Consider the following 7255-nt stretch of genomic DNA (forward strand, 5'->3'; position numbering starts at 1 on the left):
AATGTGCATCCACTATGTAGTGGTGGTGTTTAGGTGGTCGCTATGAAAATGATTGATTGAGAAACTGAAGTACTGAATTGCTGACTTTACAAAAGTTGACAAAAATTTTACATTGGAATGTTGTAACTATTTTGAACTCACTGTGTTACTTGTGGTCCTTGATTCATACATATCCCTTGCTGCCCAGGATTCTATCAAATAACTATGCTCATTTTTACCATGTGTGTATGTATCAGAACGGGAGTAGTGTCTGGTAGCATCTGTTATAAGCCTACAACCACTGACATGCTACAACTGCATAACATAGTGTTGGGTCTAAGTATCAAGTAATACAGTAGTTTGTCTGGGAACTAGTGCTGTCAGACCCTGTTTCATAAGGGAGACTGATTTTATTTTATCTACACATCTAGCAAAGAGTTATGTATAAACAGCCTTAAATCTGAGGGAAGTCCAGGGAACGTCCTACTTAATATTAGAGAGATAGCGGTGTCCAGTACTTCAAATGAAATTTCAGCCTCTTAAAAAGCATGTGAATTCATCTTATATCACTATACTTTATGAGCTTTATACCCAGTGTCAGAATATCTATCTATAATAAGCACCAGCATCTAATGTTCTTGACTATTTTCTATTAAAGATTTTATGACAAGGATTACTATGTATTATGACACCTAGTGTGTATGGGTCATTTTAGATGACTACTGGACATTTCACTTAACACCTAAAATCATAACATATGATGCTGCATGGATAATTTTAGCATACTATGAGCACTGATAATACTTTGCAGTTCACACGGATCTGTCTGTGCAGCATCGGGTGACTAATAGACCTCATATTAAAACACAAGGTATCATAATACATTATTATCCTTGTCATTGTCATGTTACCAGAAAAGCTTATCAGCGATGACAATTTAAGTGTTACTGATTATCATTTAAGGACACAGCAACAGATGTAGTCCAGGGGCCAATACTGATATTTTCACAAATTGGTACCACCCAAGGTGGCCAAACAGTTTTGGTATTTTTGTCTTCCTACATGTCTCTAGCTTATATTTTGGTATGATAACCCTGCCTATCTTGTAGCTTAATGATAGTTATCACTCGGCGAAGGTGTTTGGAGTGCAATCCCAGTGTACCACATCATGGATGGAAGATTCATGATGGGGATCTGGCCATTGAGTGGATGCGAGGTACGCCTGCACCAGAGGCTGTGTTGGACCTGCTATCCTGCTCATGTGTACGATCATGCAAATTACCAGACTGCCCATGCCTTGGAAATGGTCTGAAATGCAGACATGTGTAAGCTGCAGCAACCAAGCAAATTAACTAGAATTTGTTTAGAGCTGAATGATAGTGATGTGGATGATTGTGACACAGAGTAAGTTTGTCCCAATGACATTTTTTTTTTTTCATGCATCAAAGTCTCCAAGTGAAAATAAGAGTAAGTTTAGTTCCGATTGAGATGTCTAGACACGTTGCACTTTTTTTGTATTTGTATACTTTATTATCCCCGTGGGGAAATTTGTCCTCTGCATTTGACCCATCCTATACACACACTAGGAGCAGTGGGAAGCCGCAGTACAGTGCCCGGGGACCAACTCCAGTTCTTTTGCCTTGGTCAGGGGCACTGACACGAGTATTAACCCTAACATACATGTCTTTGATGGTGGGAGGAAACCGGAGCACCCGGCGGAAACCACGGGGAGAACATGCAAACTCCAGACAGAAAGGACCTGGGATAGACCGGGGTTCAAACCCAGGACCTTCTTGCTGTGAGGCAACAATGCTAACCACTGAGCCACCGTGCCATCCCACTTGAAGATTGGAGATCATAGTTAGGAGGAAAGACGGAGAATGGAAGATTGTTCCAGAGTGTACCAATAGTGTATATAAAGGATTGGAAATACCGGTTAACTCTTGCATTAGAGAGTTGGACAGAAAAGGGGTGTGAGTGTGGAGCAAGCCTCATCTTTCGCACCCTCCTTAAAGGAGAAGGCATACTATGTGAGAGTTCAGAAGAGCAGTGTCCATTGTAATAACGATAGAATAGGGAAAGTGAGGCAACATTGCGGAGGAGAGAGAGAGATTGAAGAGAGTCAGTCAAAGGAGGAGAGTTGATGAGACGAATAGCCTTTGACTCCACCTTCTTGAGAAGTGTTGTATGGGGAAGAAACTGCTTGTAGCCTTTTCTGATCATTTTTTTTATCTGCTTATGCTCTTATAACTGTGTAACTTTATACCAATGCTTGAGTGTATGTGAAAGATAAAACACATTGGAGACATATTCACTGTTTGTAAGACCATTGGTTTCCAAAAATATTGTCTAGAAGTCATAATAAATTATATATACAGAAATCAGGATTTTGTCATTTTATATGGGGGTAGGTTTGTTTACAGAGTGATAACTATCATTAAGCTACAAGATAGGCAGGGTTATCATACCAAAATATAAACTAGAGACATGTAGGAAGACAAAAATACCAAAATTGTTTGACCACCTTAGGTGGTACTAATTTGTGAAAATATCAGTATTGGTCCCTGGACTAATTTTGAATTTTCCTTTACAAAAGTCATTACGCTACAAGGCTGGAGAGGTTATCATATATTAGTGTTTTCATATTGACCCTATTAACATTCTGGTACCACTAATGTTTGGCCACCTTAGGTGGTACCAAAATCTGGATTTGCCCCTGGACTAATGAGGGAGAGCAGCTTGGAGAGAATGAGGGGCGAGTTAGATCTGACAGGATCAGGCATCAGCCTATAAACACATGCAGCAGTGAAGAAAATTAAGTAGCAGAGAGTCAGTGAGTGCTGTGGGGACAGTGTCTCTTGTGCAGAATCATCTAAATTTAGCTGCCTGACACTGAATAAACTGCAAGTGTACACCATGAGAATAACATTTTCACAGACAGTTGGATGAGAAATCTGTAAAACAGATTGAGGAATACTGTACAGGATGCAGATACAAATTCAAGCATCCCAGTGTTAGGGGAAATAAAAAGATTTTAGGGAGATTCAGCCAGGAAATACTGAATCGAATGCAGCCTTTCTGAAGAGAGTGAGAGAGTAAAGGTGTGCAAAGACTTTTCTCTCAATAATTCTGTGAAGTTTGCCAGGTCTTGCTATATGTACTCAAGTGGAGATTTAATTTGTGCCCCTGAAAAGAGAGGAGAATACCCCCCTTGGAACCTAATTTCCCATGAAAATAAATAGAAATTCAGAGAACACATTCATTCTTTCTGCAAGGTTGTACAGGGATCACATTCATTCTTTCCCCAAGCCAATACTGTTGAAATTAAGACCCAACAAAATTGCACTTTGAGGGAATTCCCAATCTCAAGAAGACATATGAGCTGTACAGAAGTGCAATAATAAATGGAGAATCAGACCAGAGAAAGAAAGTCTGTACTGACACAAGTGTTCAAATCTAAATTTAACCTTGCTTTCTATATTCCCAAGAACGGTGCATGCAAGCAGCGTGAAAGGTCTGAAAACTCACTGAATGAAAAAGCCATACACAAACATGAAACTGAAGCACATCAGCTGCAACAAACACAGTCAAAGGAACAGACAGTAAAGTACTGACAAATATGTACTCAAACTTGAAACATGTATCATAACTAGACGATGCAGTTTCACATGAAACTGTATGGGCTAGCTAAAAGTGCAAGAATAGTTGCATCACTAAATCACTAAAACATGCATATACAGTAAGTCCAAATGTACACACATGATCATCTAATTACATTCTTATATAACTACACGCATACAAACTGACATACATGCTTATATACCAATACCACACACACACACACACACACACACACACACACACACACAGAAACTACCATGAATGACCCAATATGACCCAATTTGTGATGTGATAGGCCATACCAGCTTGCAAATTAATAAACAACAGCCAAACAGATTTCTGACCTTTTGAAATTTTCACTTTTGACCGGTGGTTACAGCGCCACCATCTGGAATATTGCAGTGGAATATTACAGAAAATGAATGAATGAATGAATGAATGAATGAATGAATGAATATTTCCGAATGGGTAATCACATTTGTATACTTGTATCAATAATAAATAATAATTCTATAATACTTCAGTCTTCATTTTATCCCCATACTCTGCTCAGTGAAAGTTGTTGCGGTGCTGTGGAACCAGCCAGGCTGCTGTAATGTTGGGTGTAGCAGAGGACGATGGAGAAGAAGAGCACTTCAGCAGCATCTTTGTACCTTTGCAATGTGTGGCTCCCTCTGATGTCTATGAGGTGCCACTGCGCCCTCCCCTATAACCCCCCCCCCCCCCAACAGCAGGACCATACCACCTCATTTGCACACATCTCACAGAAAAAGCCAAACAGAAAGGGGAAAAACAAAAGAATGAATCTGTCATTTCACTTTGGATTTTAACTTTTGCTCAAATTTCTATTTAAACTTTTCATTTTAAGTTTTAGAATTAACTTTTGATTTGCAAATTGCTTTCTATTTGTGTTTTAATTTTCAATTTTGCTGTCTTGGAATTAATATTCACATTTCCATTTTATTATGGTATGATTATCCCTAGCACAACAGTAGCAACTGCATTTTAACATTGAGTGTTTTGACCCTCCAAATAGCTTTAACAGAAACGTTCCTGAGAGACCCAAGGACAGCTTTGCCTAACCCTAACCCTCACAACCAACCACCTGGGGCTGCAGCAACCCAAGCAACCCTACCTCCTGTGGCTATAGAGATGTTTGTTCAAATTCAAATTCAATTTTTTCATCAAAATGGAGCCGGTAGTTTCCAAAATATAATGTATGACTAATGCACTGACGGAGACAGATGCATAGTCATCCCACCACACCTCCCATCTTCTCGCACCCCAACCCATCACCCAAGATATCAACAGCATAAACAACCATTACCCAACACCTGAACAAAACCCAACACTTAGCCCTAATTTTAATCAACGGTGTTTCATCTGTCAAACCCAAAAACAAATTGTAAATGTTTCGATATTCTTCAAACTGATCTCACTTACAGCAGGATTTGAATACAATTTGCAAAATTGTTAGACAATACAATGTCCAACCTTATGAAATATGTATGACTAGAGCTTTCAATACAGCTTTATAAAGAAATTCTCAGAAAAAAAAACATGAATGGGAGCACATTCTTGAGATTCTAGAGGATTTTGAGGCTGCAGCATTAATGAGCTCGACATAACTGTCTTTCTGTATTCTAAACCAAAAATAAGGCTGCTGCAAAGTTTAAGAAGCAGTGACATAATTGAGTTATATGTTTAAATTTACCATTCCTGTACCACTGTAAGTACAAGGCCAAATTGTTTGAACGATTGCGATACCACAACATATATTCAATCTGTAAAAAAGGGCTTTTAAAGCCAGTATATAGACAACCAATATCTACTTAAAACCACTAGCGCAGCTGAAACACACAGGTGCACAAAACCACTCAATTGTGGAGCTTTACCTTCAAACAAATATATATAGGCTTTAGTGTAACACCCATGCCCTTTGTGGTCAGCTAGCAGACTGGAATGTTACTTGAAACTCACCTTGGTTTGTTATCCTGAGCACAGTTGTTGCTGCTTGACAAATGAAGAAACTGACAGAGGGAGATCAAAGGCCCCAAAAACACAATAAGCCTCTTGAGCATGTGGCATTTCGCTGGCATCAACAAGCCTGCTGCTATATTTGAATTTTGCCCTAATAAGAAAGAAGTGTTTCAGAGCAGGTATCATGTATCACATTTTCATTGAAGACAGGAGCTCATTATATCTTGTGGGTAACCACTTTAGAATTTCTTCTTCTTATCCACTGATCATCTTTCCAATGGAAACAGCGTCTAACAGTTGTCTATCCACGCATTTAAATTTTGCAATCTTTGCAAAACCGTTGGGCTGCAATCATTCTTGCCATCTTTGACAACAGCATCTCTCTATCTCATCACATATACTTAAAGAATTAAATAGATTGGAAGGGCATGTTCACAACAATGTGGAGAAAACAGATGTCAAACTTTGACAGAAAAAAACGTGAAATAGACTCAACGTGAAGTGACTTGTAAAGCATAGATCTTGAGGGAGTAGAACTGGAATCCATCACTTGATGGGTCTACATTTAGAGATTGTCTCAGTCTCCCTTGTGTGCATCAGAGCCAGTATTGGCACAGCTGTTGGCACTGTTGTGAGAAATAATCTCTTGGCAATCTCTCCTTTTCCTTAAAGCTCATTGGCTCATTTTATTTTTTAATAACAATTTATGACTTGTAAGGCTTCTGCAACAGTATATCAGTGACATTTCAAAGCTTCCCCACAGCTCAGCAAGGATCTACTGTTGTGCCAGAGAGCATTACAAAGATGCATTAGTCACATCTTTGGACTGTAGGTCTGTGACCACTGACTTAAACTTGAGCAAGAACAGAACCAACTTCACATCTGTATACTGTATTTGCAGGTACATGTAAGCAGGAAAAAATCAATGTACCAATGTATCTCAAAGCTGTTCCAATCTTCACACTTGATGAAATAAAGGAGAACACACTTAGATCACATTTTCTCTAAATTCTCAGTGACTAGTGAAGCCAATGCTTTCTTAAGACACCATAGGCTAATTGTTCTCCAAAGATATCACAGGAATATGAATAATGTTTCTAAAACAACAAGCCAAAGCTGCAATACCCATCCCATATCTAAGATTGTCAATGATCTAGCATGAAAGACATCACATAAACCAAGTAACCAAGTATGACAACTAGAGGTAAGAACTACAAGCACAATGCCAGGCGACATGACCAAATAGAGCAAGACATGTGCAGTGGGCTCCCATCACTCTTTATAAAAGGCCGAGCAAGTCTCCTTCGAGGACAGACACCCAGCTAAGGTAAGTTGCTCATTAGCTCTATATGTTGAGACTCATTAAACTACACAGATACAAGCTATAGTTGAACTTAAAAGATGCACTGCAGTATTTTATAACAACGTAATATTGCTTTTAAGAAAGAAAAGATGCTGTCAACTGAATTTAACATCTTGGCTTCTTTTTTCAGAATTCTGCACAGCCTGCAAGAAAAAACTCTGCTCACCTGGTGTCCTCCAAGGTAAATATGGCTATGTATTTGTCTTAGAGAGGTAGCACAAGATATGAAATGGTTTGAAATACTAATGCATAGACTGTACATGTTCCCTAGAACATCATAATTTTGCCACACCTTGGCTAAATACTGGTATG

This window comes from Centroberyx affinis, unplaced genomic scaffold, assembly GCF_046629955.1.
Source record: "Centroberyx affinis isolate AG114_WGS23_722 - 3 ecotype Tasmania unplaced genomic scaffold, CSIRO-AGI_Caff_v1 ptg001397l_1, whole genome shotgun sequence".
Classification (NCBI taxonomy): Eukaryota; Metazoa; Chordata; class Actinopteri; order Beryciformes; family Berycidae; genus Centroberyx; species Centroberyx affinis.